We start from the raw sequence: 19,712 nt of genomic DNA on the forward strand, positions 1-19,712 counted from the left end.
TATCTTAAAGAATAATTAGAAATGTGACCAAAATTACAAGTACAGACATATTTGTTGATGTAGTATTTATAACACTGGAAAATGGGAAGGAAACTAAATGCCCAATAATAAGGTTTTAGCATATCTATTAAATAAAATGCCATGCTGCCAGTGTAAGTAATGGTATAGAGTAGTAGATGTGTGTTTATTACTGTATGAGCATAGCAGAGGACAAAGCAATATAGCAATATAGTTCCACCACTCTCTCACTTTTTAGAGTTTGTGGGACCAGGGAAACCTGAACAGAGGGAAGAGAATAGGACTGAGACTAGAAACAAGGCTTAGTTTGCCATAGATGAACCAGCCTGGGTCTGAACCAAGATGGGTTCATCTTGCCATAGATGAACCAGCTAGCTGAAGCATCACCTAAATCAGAAACTGATCATTTGATAAATGGGATAGTAACCCAAATTCCTAAACAAAGGTTCAGGTATCTCCCAAGAACCATTAATTGAAATGTTCAGACCAAGTTCGGATCCTGGGCAGGGCTAGAGCTGGTGAAAAGCAAGTAATCAGCAGAAGTCTGGTCAAGTGTGCCATCTTTGGGGTAGAATTCCCTGAAAGAAGTAGAGTATTTACCGGGGTGATCAAATGGCAAGCAAAGCTGTTTATAGGAACCTAGGGTACCATGCGCGTTCTCAGTCTTAGGGAATCAAGGCCAGTCATCGTCATCAAGGAACTGGAGATGTTAGGACTAGAGTAGAACCAGCTGGGATGAGAAGAGAAAGCATATTTACTGAGAGAGTATTAAGTGATACTAAGTGCTGGTTGTTCCCTCCTGACTTATCTCACCTGATCTCTCAGCAACTCTGTAAAGAAGGTGAGACCTTCTGTCTTCACATTTTTCCTCAAACATGGCACAACTGCATGCCAAGTGCTTTCTTTAGGGATGAACCAAAAGTCACAGAGCTAGAAAATTATAGACCCTGGAGGAGAATTCAGGTCTTTCCGAAAAACTAATTCTACCCAGTTCTTCATTCTGCAAAAAGATGAAAACAGGAAATAACTATCCCATGGATTCTGTGTGGATGCAGAAGGCATCCAAAAGTGGACTGGACCACTCTCACAGTGGATAAGGTCATAGGACTGTAGGGTCAGAGAGCAGGCAGGTCATTATAGTCAGGTGATCACAGAAGCCTTAAAGGATTCTACTTTCTACCCTTGGAATTACTCCTTTGTGCTGGGGTATGGCAGGTGGTGCCCAGATACATCAATAGGGAAGATAGACCAGCAACAAAATACCAGATGGCTAGAGTTCTGTACACCAAAAAGGAAGAAGGAGATGGCTATTGTTTAGGTCAGTGTTGGCCATTTCTTTGTTGTTAACGGCCAGAAAGTAGCTATTCTAGGCTTTACAGGCCGAATGATACAGTGTCTGACACAACTCCTCATCCCTGCCTTTGTAATGTGAAAGCAGCCATAGACAGTTTACAAATAAAGGAGTCTTCTTCTTCTTTTTTTTTTTTTTTATGGTGAAAAAATTTAGAATTAGATTTAGCCAGCTGGACTTAGTTTAGATGATCCCAATTTTGTTGGCAACATCCAAAGTATCGTGAACATATGTCTTCCTCTCTCCATCAGGCCTGATCAAGGTGTTGACCTTGGCCATGTCAATGTCATAGAGGTTCTTCACAGCCTGTCTGATCTGGTGCTTGTTGGCCTTGACATCCACAGTGAGCACAAGTGTGTTGTTGTCTTCTGTTTTCTTCATGGCTGACTCAGTAGGCAGGGGGAACTTGATGATGGCACAGTGACTAAGCTTGTTTCTCCTGAGGGCGCTCTTTGGAGGGTATTTAGGCTACCTTTGGAGATGCAGAGTCTTGGGTCATTGGATCGTAGGTGACGTGTCGGTCTTTTTTGTGTGTGTGTGACTGTGGACACCCTTTAGCATTGCTTTCTTGGCCTTCAAAGCCTTTGCTTTGGTTTCCGCTTTGGAAGGGACAGGGGCTTCCTTCTTAGCCTTTGGTGCCATCTCAGTAAAAAGGATTTCCCAATAAATGGGTATTCCAATAAAGCTTTATTCAAAAAGAAAAAGAGCTGCGAGTTGGATTTGGTCCACAGGTTATAGTTATGGTCTCCTTGTCTAGAAAAAATACATAGTGTCTACCACAGTGGAGGCAGGTGTATATAATAACTTGAGACTTGTTAACTTGTAAAATCATGGTAATTGACTAGACAGGCAACCATCATCTTGAAAACAAGGTTTCTTGGGCCAGGCTAGTGTGGTGAAGCTCTTGGTAACAAGGGAACCCCAGGTACCTGGTTCAGAGGAAAACGTTGGAAGGCACACATAAAGGGCTCTGTGGTTATAAAGATGACCTCTGCTGACCTCACAGTAATTCTCAGGCTGTGCCAGAGTGAGCAAAGGAAGAATCCTGGGGAAAATTAGATACTGAGAACCTCATGTGATATTTGCTCTTTTTTTTTCTCCTCTGTGGGATTGTGATATGGGCTCTGGCCCATAGAGGAAGGAAAATAAACTTCTGCTTAACTAGTCATTGTCAGGATGCATTACCTTCTGCCCAGAGAGTGGCGTTAGTTCTAGACACTGTATGAGTTACTTACACAGACCATACAACTGAAGGATTTGCAAGTACTAAATAAGGAATATGGTTCTTCTAATCGGCCAAAAGTGGGTTGGGGGTAGAGTGGAGGAGTAGGTGATATATTGTAATAGCCATATTAAACTGTACTAAACTTGAAATAACAGGGAAAATATTTCCTTAAAGCTAATAGGAAAAATCAGTTACCAGACTCCGAACCATGAATCTAAGTTGTCATCCAGCTGCATGGGCTTATGGAGAGAGTTCCTGCACTGAGGTTTTCATTATAAAACACAGAGGCATTATTGGGGATAAATGAACCAATATGAATGAAATACCTGTAATTGCCAACCTGAAATTTCACGCCAAAAATCGTCTGAATCCCAGGTTGATGTGGAGTGGGTTTTCTTCAAGTTCAAAAAACCCACTTTATTACTGGATTGGGATACTTAGCAGGAATCTGTTTATAAACTTGGATTCTTCAGGTTTTCTCTAATATGAGAAACAGAAGGAAAGGGAAGTTCTTCCTTGAATTGTTTTCCCTGTATCTACTCATTGTGGTCTTTTGTTTAATGTGCTAAAGATAAGAGTAATAGTGCCCAGCTGCATGGGTGAGGAGAGCCAAGATCCTGCCAGGGGCTGGTGGCCAAGCTGGGAGTATCTGACTGGGATGGGTACTTTGTCTTATTCACCTGCCTGGACAGGTTGCCTTCCTCCACATTTGCACAAAGGAGCCATGTAGTCTAGTGGTGGTGCTGCCTGATGGCAGGGCTGGAAGTCTGGGCCCATCTTGGATTCGACAGTAAGGGAGAATGCTCTGGCGGTGTTTGGGACCTTTGTAGCAAAATCTCCCAAGAGTCAGCAGGGGGCAGAGGGCAATCTGAGCTGAGCTCTGCGACCCCTTCTCCCCTATCCCAAGAGCAGAAATCTGCAGTATGAAGTCACGTGATAAATAAGACCCAATAGAATACTAATAATAGGAGGAGGTCGGCTAAGCAAATGTTTTATGGGAGAAGGGAAGGTTTGCCATACTACTTCTCAATTGTTGATATTGGACTGCTATGTCCTTCTTTTCTCCTCCCTCCTCTCCCTTCTTCTTCTTCTTCTAACTTCTTCACTTCTCTCTCCATTTTATCAGTGCCAGGATCTGCTTAGTCACAGATTTGGCTGACTCTCTCCCTGCTACACCTCCTGTCATGACTTGTTCCCTTTGCAACATGTGTATGCCATGCTCCTGTCTCAATAATGCTTCTTAAATGTTTTTATGGTCACAGTAAGAATGGTTTGTATATACAGCTTTACCACCCAAAGGTGATGAGTTCATTAATTGTGGCAATGAGGCCGCATGTCAGTAAATCGTTAGCTTTACTAATGGGTGGGGAGTCCCAAATTGCCAGAGTAAGGAGAGAGCAAAATGGATGGCATTAAATAGAATTAAAGAGGGCACCTGACTGGCTCAGTCAATAGAGCATACATCTCTTAATCTCAGGGTTGTGAATTTGAGCCCCATGCTAGATGTAGAGGTTATATTAAAAATAAAATCTTTAGGGGCACCTGGGTAGCTGAGTCCGTTGGGCATCTGACTCTTGATTTCAGTTCAGGTCCCGGGATCTGGCCTCGCCCTAGGTTTCCCACTCAGTGGGGAGTCTGCTTGAAGGTTCTTTCTCTCCCCCTGCCCCTCCCTCAGCTTGCAGTCTCTCCTCTCTCTAAAATAATCTTTAAAAAGTAAAATAAAATCTTTAAAATGGAATTCAAAAATGAACATTTTGATCTGCAGCTGTTGCTCTTAATCGCTTTGGGGCTTCATCTCTTTTGAAAACTTCATTAATTTCATCTTCTCTATGTATATGCATATACATGACATTTTGCAAACAATTTTAAAGAGTTCAGGTACACTCTCCAAACTTGCTCCTGGATATGAGGTTAATTCTTGAATGACATGGATCTATAATGATTTTTGTTATTAACATAAAATGTATTGTCCCAGGAGTATAGGTCTGTGAATCATCAAAATCCTCGACATAAAAAAAATGGGCAGAAGATATGAACAGACACTTCTCCAATGAAGACATACAAATGGCTATCAGACACATGAAAAAATGTTCATCATCACTAGCCATCAGAGAGATGCGAATTAAAACCATGTTGAGATACTACCTTACACCAGTTAGAATGGCCAAAATTAGCAAGAGAGGAAACAACATGTGTTGGAGAGGATGTGGAGAAAGGGGAACCCTCTTACACTGTTGGTGGGAATGCAAGTTGGTGCAGCCACTTTGGAAAACAGTGTGGAGATTCCTCAAGAAATTAAAAATAGAGCTTCCCTATGACCCTGCAATTGCACTCTTGGGTATTTACCCCAAAGATACAGATGTAGTGAAAAGAAGGGCCATCTGTACCACAATGTTTATAGCAGCAATGGCCACGGTCGCCAAACTGCGGAAAGAACTAAGATGCCCTTCAACGGACGAATGGATAAGGAAGGTGTGGTCTGTATATACTATGGAGTATTATGCCTCCATCAGAAAGGATGAATACCCAACTTTTGTAGCAACATGGATAGGACTGGAAGAGATTATGCTGAGTGAAATAAGTCAAGCAGAGAGAGTCAATAATCATATGGTTTCACTTATTTGTGGAGCATAACAAATAGCATGGAGGACATGGGGAGTTAGGAGAAGGGAGTTGGGGGAAATTGGAAGGGGAGGTGAACCATGAGAGACCATGGACTCTGAAAAACAATCTGAGGGTTTTGAAGGGGCAGGGGGTGGGAGGTTGGGGGAACCAGGTGGTGGGTATTGGAGAGGGCATGGATTGCATGGAGCACTGGGTGTGGTGCAAAAACAATGAATACTGTTACGCTGAAAAAAAAAATCCTCGAGGAGAACACAGGCAGCAACCTCCTCAAATCTATAATGATTTAATATCAAAATTGCTATAGACTTTTTTTAACTTAATAACAGAAAGGAGAAAATATATTTTACCATAAAGAGATCTGTCCCTGGGGCGCCTGGGTGGCTCAGTGGGTTAAGCCGCTGCCTTCGGCTCAGGTCATGATCCCAGGTCCTGGGTTCGAGCCCCACATCGGGCTTTCTGCTCAGCAGGGAGCCTGCTTCCTCCTCTCTCTCTGCCTGCCTCTCTGCCTACTTGTGATTTCTCTCTGTCAAATAAATAAATAAAATCTTAAAAAAAAAAAGAGAGATCTGTCCCTAATCGCCTTAATTAAGTGATTAAACTTAGCATCACCCATAGTGGGCCAACCTGGCATTATGCATCTCCTAATACTGATGCAATATAAAGTTAAATTCCTACTCGGGGAAGTATCCTGACATACACTGAAATAAGTCTTTGGGCCTAACTTCTAATTGATAGTCAATTCAGGAAATTTTTTTTAAAAAGGTTAAATGATATTTATTTCAAGGAAACAATAAGACAAATTCAAAATGTGAAACATTCCAAAAAGCAACCTCCTTGGTCTTTTGAGATGGTCAAGATCTTTAAAAAACAAAACCAAGGGACGCCTGGGTGGCTCAGTTGGTTAAGCAGCTGCCTTCGGCTCAGGTCATGATCCCAGCGTCCTGGGATCGAGTCCCGCATCAGGCTCCTTGCTCAGCGGGGATCCTGCTTCTCCCTCTGCCTCTGCCTGCCACTCTGTCTGCCTGTGCTCACTCTCTCTGACAAATAAATAAATAAAATTAAAAAACAAAACAAAACAAAAAAAAAAAAAACAAAACCAAAAAATAGCTGGGAAGACTATTCTAGACTAAAGGAAACTATATGAACATAACAATCAAATGTGGAATGCAAACCTTGACCATATTATGGTTCAAATAAACAATCTATAAAAAGGGTTTTTGGATAACAATTAATGAATACTTAATATGAGCTAGATGTTGGATGATATTGGTGAATTATTGTTATTTATCTCAGGTGTGATAATGGTATTTAATATGTAAGTATATAGAAAATGTATTTTTATATATCTTATACATGTGTATCTATACATGGATGTATAAAAATACAAAGTACATATGACAGAATCTTAATTCTGCTACACTGTATCATTCTTTCCATTTTTCTGTATGTCTGAAATACTCAAAATAGAAAAAATGAATTAAAGGTAAACTTTTTTTTGAGGATAGCATAAAAAGTTGTGTTCCAAGTTCCAATTTTTCACTAGACTTTCCTGGTTCTGAATAATTCCCAGGGCCAAGACTGAGCATTTCATAACAGGTCACCCTTGACCAGGAAGTCCTATCGCAATGATTTCTTTGTTTTTCTCATTCATACTAGAGATACATGTGACTAAGGATCTGTACCTTTAACTAAAAATGCAGCATTGCTTTGGGAGACTTTGTATCTCCAAGGCTTAAGTAATGCTTTCTGGCAAACCCTGAAGTTGAATACTTTTTAAGAGAGAACATACCAGAACTGCCACTGGCCACCATTCCTACCACCACCACCAGGCTTCTCTGATGTAATAAAAAGAGATACAAAAAAGCTAAAGAAATGTTATCACCTGAGATCATATTTTCCAACTGGAATTCATTGAGGACTAACAAAGTTGGACTTAACGGAGTCATGATTTGCCGGCATCCCCAAGTCTAATTAAGTCAGCCCGTATTATCTCATGTCCCACCCAGTACAGTACTATGTAATGCTGCAGATTACTGGGGATTGCCAAGGACTTACTGCACAATATTAAATTGTATAGATAATGGCTTTTGGCATTTTTGTTAGAAGGGACTGGTTTCAATATGTAGTAAGGCAACATCATTTTACTCTCAATGGTTAGTTCATCACCAGCTTTTTTCTTCTTTCTTTCTTTTTTTTTTTTTTTTCAGTCCCGAAAATAGCTTACCAAAGATTTGTCATTTCCTGCCTGGAGAAAGTTCTGGAGTATTTGTCTTTTTATAAATATCAGATGTGTAATCTCAGACATGAACTTATTATAACTAGCCCCAAGGCATCGTGAGCTGCAAGTTGCCACACGAAAATTAAAGGGGTCAAATTCAAAAGGGATGTGTGTCAAAAGGCTCTGGAAAATGGCATGGCCTTAATAAGCATCCCTCAGATGAACCTGTGATTGCTGCGGAAACTGCCATCTGTCTTTTGCTGTTGGTTAGCCTTCTAAATGCCTTTTATAGCCCCCCCAGTAGTGAATAGGGTCCCCTGAGCTCAATTGGAAGAAAAATATATTAAGTTGGCTCCTCTTAACTGAAGGGAAAGGGAGAGGAGTGTTTAAATGACTTACTATCTCTGGGGCTCTATTTACTCTGTTAAAAAATACCATACCTAGTATTTCAGAAAGGAGAACTCTTTGAACCTCGGTTAAAGTCTTTTGGGGGTCATTTGGTATCCTTTTGGAGCAAGAGACTTGATGCTATTGTTTTATTGGTAGCATTTATCATTCAGTCCCACTTCCTATTTTACCTTTTTCTTTAACAGGGTATAATAAAGTAGCATCATAAAAACAGACCTGCAGGTTTGACTTCGCCTCTGCTCAGCTAAGCCATTGTTTCTCAATCTGCTCCAAGGGAGCCCAGGTTCTCTGTGCCAGGATACACTCCCAGGGCTGCGACCGGAGGGGACTTCACAAGTGGGATGAGGGTGACAATTAGACTAAAGAGTAAACTCCGAGGAGGCTAGAATTAAGGGAAGGGCATGGAATTCAGCAATTACACGCAGGGAGCCAGAGACCAAATGCTAAAATTGCCCGAGACCGGTGCAGTGTAAAAATAAAGAAATATGGTCCATGAGTTGTCGAGAGAAAGAATTCTCTTTCTTAATTGGAAGTGACACCAGAAAACAAAATCAAATGACGAAAAGGAAATGTCTAGAATAAAAGGAGTGGGGAGCTGCTCTGACTCCAGTAGCAGGGACCATGCGGCACAAGGCACTGAATTTTGACTCAGAAGACCAGGGTCGGTCAGCTCAAAATATTTGATGACAGAGCGATACCTGTGGCCTGTGTGTGTAGCCAAATTCTAGTGAGTTCTTACTGACTGGGAGCTGGCCGTCAGCAGGTGCCTTATGATCCTTTAAACATTTGTTCTTTGAAATCACCCTACAAAGCAAGCACTCAAAGGATTCTCATTGTCTGAGTATAAAAATTAAGACTGGGGGAAGCATTTTCCTGGCGCATAATTAGTGTCAGCTGAGGACAAGAGTCAGCGCGGCAACCTGTTTACTCAGTCTTCACCGAGTCCTCACAGTAACTGTGTGATACTGGCACTGTTACTATCATCATTTTACAGAAGGGGAAACTGAGGCTTGGAGGAGTTAGGTAAGTTTCACAAAATCCTGCAGTGAGTAAGGGTGAACGCCAGATTTCCAAACGCAGGAAGTGTCACTGCAGTGCTTGGCCTGTAAGCTGCCGTATTTCTGCCTCCCTGTGGAGTTTTTACTGTATACGTTTGAGCTTCTTCCCCCTCAATGTCTATCTGCATCTTCTCCATTGATTGGGAAAAAGACTGAGTAAAAAACAGTCAATATGTCTAACATTAGTTAGCCTTTAAGCAGGTGCCATAAAATAGTATCAGTTGCAAGGGCAGTTGATGTTGTTGTGTAAAGGTATGAGTAGCCTTGTTATTAATTATCACTTAGAACTGAACTCCAGGATGAGATGTGGGATCTCATGAACAGAGCACAAGAAGCTGACTTGATTCTGAGTACCGCCGTGTTCGGTCCGGGGAAGGCAATCATGGGACCACGGTATCCACTGCTCTTTTCAAATCTGGAACTCTTCGCTTGCGTCCAAGTTGGCTGCAAAGCAGAGACTGCCAAGCCTGGGTGATAGAACAGAGACCCGGGGTGAGAATCAGCAGGGGTCACAGATGCCCAGAAGCTGCAGTAACAGGTCAGTGGATCCAGAGCTGGGCTGATGATGGCCAAAGAGGAGCAAAAATCTGAAACCCAAAAATGAAAAAAGATCCACACTAAAGCATACTGCCTGGTAAAACTTCAAAACGCCAGGGAAATTGGGACAATCCTCAAGTATTCCAGAGAACTTGGAATCAAAATTCTATCAGTCTTCTCATTAGCAACATTAGAAACCAGAAGGCAGTGGAACAAATGCTTCCAGAATTCTAAGTGAAAATTACTTTTATGGAAGCTCTTTGTGGATATGCTTTTAAAAACAGCATGAGATCCAGTGAGCAGATGAACCAATAAAGGGGAAAAGCAAAGGACATTTTTAAGATGGGGCAAAGAGGAGTCCCAGGCTGGCAACCAAACAGCAAGCCTCAAGCACTCAGCCCAGCAGAGCAGAGGTGTGCAAGCAGGAAGTTTACAAAAATTAAAACTAATGATTACCTGACAGTTTGGGGTTATGGAAGAAATGATATTGAGAGGCATTTTACAGATGTTTGGGATGAATTGGTTGTAGGTTAAAACATTTTTGATAAGAATAATTGGACAATTATTTCAGTGGAGGTAAAAATTCTTGAAGAAAAAAATGTAATCGGTCACTGCTTACCTCCATAGTAGTCATAATAATGAAATACAGAACATGGTTTTCATAAAAAATTAACCCAAGTTACCTTTAATTATAAGATGCACATTATCTTACATGCCAGTGAGAAATTTTAAAAAACACACATATTCATTATAAAGTACATATCAATTTCAGAGATACTGAAATGCATAAAAATAGTAGAACTTAAAATTGATGAGATACAGTTTATTAGAATACCGATCTAGCAGTACAAAAGGACTAAATTCCTAATTTGACATGATGAGAAACCAATACATTATTTTAGTTTGATAAATCAAGAGGTTGCAAACCCACATAGCATTTTTTTTAAATAACAGGGGAATTATCTACCTTTTTTTTTTTAAAGATTTTATTTATTTATTTGACAGAGAGAAATCACAAGTAGGCAGAGAGGCAGGCAGAGAGAGAGGAGGAAGCAGGCTCCCTGCTGAGCAGAAAGCCCGATATGGGGCTCGAACCCAGGACCTGGGATCATGACCTGAGCGGAAGGCAGCGGCTTAACCCACTGAGCCACCCAGGCGCCCCCCCACATATCATTTTAAAGAGAGCAAACAGCAGAAGAAATGGCTAAAAAAAAAAAAAAAAGTGATTGCTTTATTTTGGTGGAGTAGAGGATAGAGGGGAAACTATCTGCTTGAGTCCACTGGTTTTGGTTTTAAGTCTTTGAGTAATTTTTTGTCATTTTAAATGGTCAGCATAAATTATTTTGATAAAAATTAAAATTATTTAAATTGTAACTGTTTCATATTCCACATACATGAAAAAAATGTCTCTCTCTGTGCCATTGGCAAGTCCTCTAAACTTGAGATACATGATTAGAGAGGCCTTGGATTGCATTCCAAATGAAAGATTGTATTTATTTCCAAGCATTAAGGCTGTATCATCTTTGGAAGTCCCATTTCATTTAAGTTTGTCAAAAGTTCTGATTTATATGACCTCCCCCTTTTCTGAGTTCCTATATTGTATTTCTCCAGCCCTTCCATCAACTCTCCATGACCTGGGATAGCAGAGTTGGGGCAAAGGGAGAGGGGGCTTGCCCTGCTAGTAAGGGCTTTCTGGTCACCTGTGGAGCAGCTTTACATGTAACGCTGCCCTACTGAGATATTGATGCTTGGCCAAGAGGAAATGCCCCCCACCCCCCCATTCCACCTATACCATCCTACCAAGTAGCCATTGCCATGGTTACTGATAGAAGAATTTCATATTCCTTTAGTATGTTGTGGAAGAAAAATAGTCGTTCATACTACTTCTCCCTTCATTATGTGGGTTTCCTATTCAGCTATTTGAATAGGAAGCTTTTTTTTCCCCCATGATTTGGCCTTGCCTCTACAGTGAAACAAAGTATTTGAGAGCCCAGACTCTGAATATTCTGGTGCTAAATGGAGTGCTAGGCATATAGCAGGTACACTATAATTATTTGTTGGTAGATTTTAGTATGTTTTAAGTCCTTTCTTTGTTTAAGGCTGATAAGTGTTAACTACACACCTAGCAGCCTAATAATTACTTACTCATTTTAATGATCTTTTTAAATATCTTTTTTAATAATCTTTTTTAATAATCTCTTTTAATGCCCTTGTATAAGTTTCTTACTAATAATTAAAATTGGCATAGATTTATAGGTATTTTTAAAATCCCGTGCTTGAAAGGTTTTTAATGAAAGAGAGCTCTTTGAAACAAGGCAATTTAATTTTTAACGTTAAAATCTTACCACATATTTTGTTCTCACTTTTGTAGTTGAGGGTGTGTTGTATATAGTAAGGAGTTAGATCCACATTAATGAGACATCTTGGGTTTGAATTTAACTGAATACCATTCCCATAAAAGAAAGTTCAGGGCACTTGGGTGGCTGAGTCGGTTAGGCATCTGCCTTCAGCTCAGGTCATAATCTCAGGGTCCTGGGATTGAACCCTGCATCAGGCTCCCTGCTCAACAGGGAATCAGCTTCTCCCTCTCTATCTGCCCCTTCCCCATGCCCGTGCTTTCTCTTTGTCCCTCTCAAATAATTAAAAATCTTTTAAAAATTAAAAATTTATTTATTAAGGGTGATTTAATACATAGGGACAGATAACATAGAAACTCATACTTTTGTCTTTTCCATTCATCAAATATCCTCAAATAATGAAAAAGGATCCTGTTTGGGAAGCGTCTAGCATGGTCTGGGTAGTCCATTGGCACTTTAGACACGGAGCAACAGGTCAGACATTTAAAGTAATTAAGAAACAATCAAGGAATATTTATGTACAAAGTAAAAACAAACAAACAAAAAAAAAACTGAAGATAAAACTATGTGCTAATTTCTTCTTTTGAGAGAGGCTTCTGACCTCACCTTAAATTGCTTACCTTAAAGACCTTTCTCTAGACTTTCACTCCTCTCAGGAAGCAGAGCTCCTCTGGCCTTCCAGCGCCCACTCGGGGCTGCCTTTCTCTCACAAGCCTCCTCATGGCCTCCTTACTTTAGGATGCTCCACTGGGAACTGGGAACATTGGCTGTTCCTTTTTGCCACACATGTGGCCAGGTCCATGCTACTCAGCTCAGCTCCCAGGGCCTTAGCTGGCAACCTCAGGTACCCTGAAGGTCAACAGAGTCACCCCTGAGGAGGTTTCACATTTAAGTACCTCTTTGTACTTCCTGACACGGCCAGCTGAGGGCGCAAGGGAGCCCTTAGGGTAAGAAGAATGAATTGCTGAAGGAAGGTCAGGAGAGGAAGACAGAGCTCAGGAGAGGCAGTTTGGTGGGTGTGAAATAGCTGACATTGTTGAAACCAAAAAGAATAAAGAACAGCCCTGTCTAATGAGGAGAATGATGACGTTTTTATGACCATTAATGGATTTAGCAGCAAGATTTCACTTTTTCATAATCATGGAGTCCATTTGCAGTTTTGACCTGGGCTTGGGAGAGCCTGCTCTCCTCTCCTGCCCCCTGCCAAGCGGCTTTCCTTTCATCCCACAGCCTTTTAGTTCTTCTTCCCCTGCAAGGCCTTCTAGGGGAGACCCACAGGCTGGACGGACAGCTCCCTCCCCGCAGCCCTCTACTCATTTAGACAGTTACATTGCTCCACACCAATAAAACTCATTTAACCTTGGCCGGTGGGAGATGTAAATATTTCAGGGTCTATTTATGTATCGGTGTAATATTTTTATTTCCCTGTCTAGATGTCCTCTACGTGTCTTGTCATTGTCGTAAAACAGTGGCTTGCAAATTTTTTTCTCTGTTATATAACACTTTGTTCAAACTTGTTCTCACCTGGACCCCGGAGTGTCTGTAAAGCAACACAAACCTGGGGAATCTTTGAAGTGATGACGGGAAGAAGGGGTGTGGGTTTTGGCCCCCTTCGCGCTCTCCCACCCCCTACCTCCAGCAGGCCTGAGGGGCCTCAAGGAGCAGAGTTCTGTAAAAGCTGCTTTTTTAGAAAAGAAAGCCTTGTGACTTCTGAATACCGCAAGGGTCTTTTCATTTCTCCTGCTATGCCCAGGGTGCTTGTCACGTGATAGTAACGCAGTGAAACCTCAATCGAAATTCAGAATCAATAATCCTTTCCAAGGGTTCAGGCTCCAGTTTACCTTGTACTATTAGTGAAACAAAGGATTTCCTTAAAAACCCACCATTAAGAAAATACAAGCAGACTGTTAACCTACATGAGAGAAGAAACTTCTTGTAGACACAGTTGGTGTTGCTAATTTGGACAAGCTTGCTAATGCAACTTTTGTGTATTTCAGGGAGGGGGATTTTTTAGGATGCTAATTAGGAATCTTTTTTTCTTTCTAACAAATAGTATGATTCCAGAAATGTCCTATCTGTGTTACTCCTACGGATTTTAGGCATATTCTGTAATTTATTGTTGCATTAATTCAAAGGGACTCTCTCATGAGCCTAATTCAGTAATGTTTTACTGCACATTACATTTATACAAAAAAATTGAGAAAATTGTTTCTCTTTTATGCCTCATAAATTACATACTTAAGACGTATAACCTTCCAGAGTGATACGGTTTTATTATTTGTTTTTCCTTTCAGCACTAGTGGAATCATGTGTGTATGTTTACCGATCCAAAGTATGCTATTGCAGGAGGTGACTAGTAGGGTCACTGTCACAGTATCTGGAAACAGTAGCTGTTTTCACAGGGGTAGTTCTTGGCCTTCCCTTCTCTTCAGACCAGTCCAGCTCCATTGTGTTTATCCAGTATTGACTTAGTCCCTCCATGTTTCCCCAGACCTGCATGGCCGAATGTCAGAGCAGTTCAGAACTGGCCTGAGGTCCGGGAAAGGTCCGGGAAAGACCATAGAATCCTAATGGGATCCCATGCTGGAATTATTCACCGAAGACATCATATTAATAAAGAGTTGGTCCCTGCCCTTAGGATCCTCCCAGTCTAGTAGGGAAGGTTGAAAGGTGAATACTTACAATAAAGCATGACAAGGGCTGCCATAAAGAACTTTCTCTGCCTATATTGGGCTGTAACTGGGACCTACCAGCTAGGGAGGCATTTGCCAAATGTATGAGTGAGCACAGAACATCCCAGGGACAGAACAGAGTGTGGAGAGACATAGAAAATTACATATTATTTAAGTATCTATTATATGCTGCCTTGGGCATTCAGGATAAAACAGCAATGAAAACCCAGGCCCAGTTCCCTTGAAACTCAAATCCTAGTATAGAGAGAATGTGCAGTGTTTGGGTAATGGCCATCGGTTTCATTTCCTTGAGGGGAAGTGGTGGAGAAGAGGCTGAGGATACTGGTTTCCAATAGAAGGGCTTGAAGAACAAATTTAAGAATTTGAACTTTAACCTGTAAGGTGGTTCCAGAGGTTGTCAACCCATATTGCCGCTGGAGGGTAGGGTGGATTACAACTTCCTATGGACAAAATTAAAACCACATGCGGTGTCTAAAAGTGTGACCGTGTTCATCCTGGTGTTTGTTTAAGCCCAAGTCCATGAGCTGATCCCATGTCCTCTGTTGGGCATGTATGAAATGCTACACTATTGCTTGTAAGAGGATTTGAAGAGGAGAAAAAAATTAAAGTGAGAGCAGGAGTCACAGGAAAAGACTGCAAAGTTGTGGCCCTGTGCACTGGCCTTGGCCTTGAACCTAAATTCCTGCTGCCTGCCAGTGGCTTGAAGCGTGTACATGGCTTCACCTGAGGTGGCCAGATGGATAACAGCAAACGTTATGCCAAGATGTTCCCACTGGGTACTTTAAACTTTCCTGGAGCCAAACAAGGCTTCTGTGCACAGCCTGAAAATGTGTAATTTGGGACCGCATTTTTCACCCTTAGTTGGAAAAGAGGAATCAAATCTGTTGACTCTTGTCTAACCCCCTCCCACTGCAGCCTCTCCTACTCTTAAAGTTTCTTGAAGGTGTCCCCACATAAAACTTTCTGCAAGGATGAATGATTTTTTTTTTTAATGGCAGTCACTCTAATAGCTTTGTCTCTAACAGAAACTGAGTTTGTAATGATATTTAAATGAACGATATGCTGCTTCTGGCCACCACCCACCAAAGCACACCCTTCTGTTCTTTAGAGTACTAATAAAGGGCACTGATTCATTCCACTGCCTTTGAACAAAGGCCTGGATTAAAAGTGTAATCCGTAGCTGCAGACATGGTAAAGGAACTTGTTTTATGTAGACTAACCCCCTGGCTTTGACCTGACCCAGCTCTCTATCCAAAAGTTCTCAAATTTTTGGTGTGTATCAGAGTCCTATGAACTCTTTAAAATGCAGATTGCTGGGCTGCACTCCCAGAACTTCGGATTCAGTGGGTTTGGCATGGGACCCAAGAATCTGCATTTTTAGCAAAGCTCTCAGAAAATGCTGCTATGTCCCCTGCACAACACTTTGTTCAGGGGACATAGCATTTGTAAACCATTCATCTTAGATCCCAGATTTACCTGACCTACTGAAACAAATTCTTCAAGGGAAAGGCCCTCAGATGTTGAATCTTTGTTCCCTGCCCCCCACATTCCTGGGTGATTCCAGTCATCAGGGAAATTTAGGCAAACCTGTTAATTCACCACAGTTGAGGTCCATGATCATTATGTCTACTTATTTTAGCAATCATTTAGAGCAGTGGTTCTCAACTTTGGATGGATATTAGAATCGCTGGGTGAGCTTTATAAAGCGTTGATCCCTGGGTCATATGCCCAGAGATTCTGATGCCACTGCCAAATTAAGCCCAGCCATCTGTGTTTTTTAAGGGCCCCCAGAGGGAGCCTGGATGGATCAGTCAGTGAAGTGTCCGACTCTTGATTTTGGCTCAGGTAATGATCTCAGGTTTGGGAGATGGAGCCCCGTGTCGAGCTCCATGCTGGGCATGGAGCCTGCTTGTGATGGTCTCTCTCTCCCACTCTACTGCCCCCACTCCACTCATGCTCTCTTTCTTTAAAAAAAAAAAAAAAAAGGCCCCCCCAGGTATTTTCCATGTGTATCCAGGGTTTGGCTGAATTCCTGTTAGAAGGCCTTTACCCCCTTCTTTTTTTTTCAAAGATTTTATTTATTTATTTGACAGAGAGGGATCACAAGTAGGTAGACAGGCAGGCAGAGAGAGAGAGGAGAAAGCAGGCTCCCCGCCAAGCAGAGAGGCCGATGCGGTACTCGATCCCAGGACCCCAAGATCATGACCTGAGCCAAAGGCAGAGGCCCAACCCACCTAGCCACCCAGGTGCCCCTACCCCCTTCTTTACCCAACTAATTACTCTAGCACCCAGCCCAGATCCCCTCCTGAGGAAGCCCTCCCTTGCACATCCATCCCCAGGAGGGTAAAGTGCTTCTCTGCAGAATTGAGAATTCTGTCAAAACAATTGTCACAACACTTGCAATCATCGGGGACTTAGACGTTTCTCCTGCAAGAAGGTAAACCTCTTGAGAATAGGCACCAAGTCTGAATTTTCTCGGAATCCCAGTGCCTCGACAAGAGGATTCAGTCAGTTCTGAAGAATGAGTAAAAATTTTGTTTCCTGTGATTCCTATTACAGCAGAGCAGAGGGCAGCCTTGGCTCTGCCGCTTACCAGCCGTGGACACTGGCTGTGTTATTTAGCTTGAACTGAGCCTCTGTTTCTCTGTCAACTGGACACCTTGTGGGCTGGTTGTAAGGTTTTGGCAAGATCAGTATAAAGCACATCCCACAAAGCAAAGCATGTAGCAAATGATTCAGTCAAAGTTAGCTATTTTTATGTTCCGTTCTGTTCTGTTTGTTGTTTGAACTCAAGCTGATTTTCATCCCCAGTTCCCTGGCCAAACAGAGCTGCTGGGTTTGCTTTGCAGACTGTCAGCTCTGCCCACTCTTCTCTCAGCTCAAGTCCAACCAGGCTGCACGCTTCTAGTTGTCACCAGCTCTCCTGGTCAAGTGGAGCATGAAGACACTCTCCACAGTGAGTGGGGGCTGTGATGCAGCACCTTGCTTGGGTGTGGGCACATCCTGCTCCAGAGCCAGTAAAACTCCTCATTTGAGCACCCAAATCTGGAAGCTGTGCCTCCCACTGAAGTCCCTGACCAGAATGCACTTGACTTGGACGTACAGATGAGTACAGCTACGAGTTGGGATGACTACTTGGGCACTGTAGTATGAAGTCCATCTGCCAAGATCCATGTGATGGTTGTTACAAGCTCTCCCATCCCTTCTCCTTCATAGCCAGATTCCCAGTGGTTCAGTGCCATGTGTTCCCCTGTAATCCTTGTGGTATCAGATCAGAGTAGAGTCTCCTACAAAACAACCCCATTTGAAGAGGATGCTGGTTATCTCCTCTGGGTTCTCTTTTCCCACTGGAGGGAATGATGACTCAAAGGAGACCTCTCTGAGTGGTGTTGTGCTACCCTAGGGGAGGGGCAAGGTGGTCAACCTATAACTACTCCTCTTACCCTTCTAATGCCGTCTGTCTTGGTCTGTCTCTGAGCTGTAGAAGGGTGTTTCAGCCTCACAGCCTCTGTGTTTTAGGATTCTCTAAGTGATGTCTTATTCTTGAACAGTTATTAGTTATTCTTCTTGTGAAGGGGATCAAAGTCAGGAATGACATATGTTACCATCTTGATGACATCACTTCTTGTCCCAGTTTATTTCAAGGCCAACATAACCTTGATACCAAAACCTGAAAAAATTATAAGAAAAGGAAATTACAAATAAATAGGTCTCATAAGTAGTGATGTAAAATTCTGACAATGTATTAGCATATCAAAAGCAGTAACATATAAAAAGATTAATGCAGTATTAGGAGGAAAATTTACCCTAGGAATGCAAGATTGGTTAGACATTTAAAATCATTCAGCATAATACACCACAATAACAGAATAAGAGAGAAAGACTATGTTATCAGCTCAATAGATTCATAAAGAACATTTGAGAACATATAATACCCATTCATGATAAAAACTTTCAGCAAATTGGAAAGAGATGGATACTTCCTTAATCTGATAAAGGGCATGTATAAGAAACTAAAAATTAATAGTGTTGTTAATCATGAAATATTAAATTTTTTTCCTCCTTAGATCAGAAACAAATCAAGGATCTCTACACCTTTATATATAATATTTTATTATATGATCTATTCAGTGCAAAAAAACAAGGGGAAAAAGACATAAAAATTGGAAATGAAGAAGTAAAATTCTTTTTATTCACAGGCAACAAAGATGTTTATCCTAAAGAATCTATGAAACACTACAAAATAACTCATAAGTGAATTTAGCAATGTCACAGGATACAAATTCAATATACAAAAATTGAGTTTATTTCTATATACCAGTAACAAATAATTGGAAATTGAAATTTGAAAAATGCTTTTTTATATAACATTAAACATATGAAATGAATAAAGGATACATTTAAGAAAATATGTGCAAAACCTATGCACTGAAAACCACATACTTTGCTCAGAGAAATCAAATAAGACCTAAAAAAGTGAAAAATGCCATGTGCATGGATTGGAAGATGCAATAATTGCTAAAGATGCCAACTTTCTCCAAACTGACTTATAAATTCGATGCAATTCCATTTAAAATTGTAGCATGTCTCTTTGTAGATAGTTAAAGGTCATTCTGAAATTTACATAGAAATGCAAAGAGCCTTACAGGGCCAAAAGAATTTTGAAAGAGCTGAAAGAAATTAAATAGGACTTAAATGAACTGATTTCAAGACTTACATTAAGGCCACAATAACAAAGTATAGTATGGCCATAAAGATAGACAAATAGATGAATGAAACAGAATTGGGACCAGAAGTAGACAGACCCACAACACACTGACTTCTGATAACATTGCCAAAACCGTGAAATGGGAAAGGAAAGTCTTTTTCTTTTAACAGGTATGTTGGAACACCTAGAAAAATACAGGAGAAAAAATAAACTTCAATCTTTATCTCACAATACATATAAAAATTCAAAATGAATAAAAGACTTAACCTTGAAAGTTATAAGCATAAAGCTTGTTGTAACAACATGAGAGAAAATCTTGAATATCTTTATTGCCTAGAGAAGGCAAAGATTTCTTACAACCTCTAACACAAACAGTATTAAATGTAAAAAAAATAACAAACTATAGTTTATCAAAACTTATAATTTATCTTCATCAAAAGACATCATTAAGAAAATGTTAAATCAAGCCACATACTGGGAGGAAATATTTGCAAAACATATCTGTCAAAAGCCT

The 19,712-nt window shown here is 41.0% G+C and overlaps 1 protein-coding gene and 1 pseudogene across 1 annotated transcript in view; one reads left to right on the forward strand and one right to left on the reverse strand.

Moving 5' to 3' along the window:
* Nucleotides 1-19,712, forward strand: part of ADAMTSL1 (ADAMTS like 1) — a 932,409-nt gene that overhangs the window by 359,433 nt on the left and 553,264 nt on the right.
* Nucleotides 1,553-2,011, reverse strand: LOC125083431 (60S ribosomal protein L23a-like; annotated as a pseudogene).

Source organism: Lutra lutra, chromosome 13, assembly GCF_902655055.1.
Source record: "Lutra lutra chromosome 13, mLutLut1.2, whole genome shotgun sequence".
NCBI classification, from domain to species: Eukaryota; Metazoa; Chordata; class Mammalia; order Carnivora; family Mustelidae; genus Lutra; species Lutra lutra.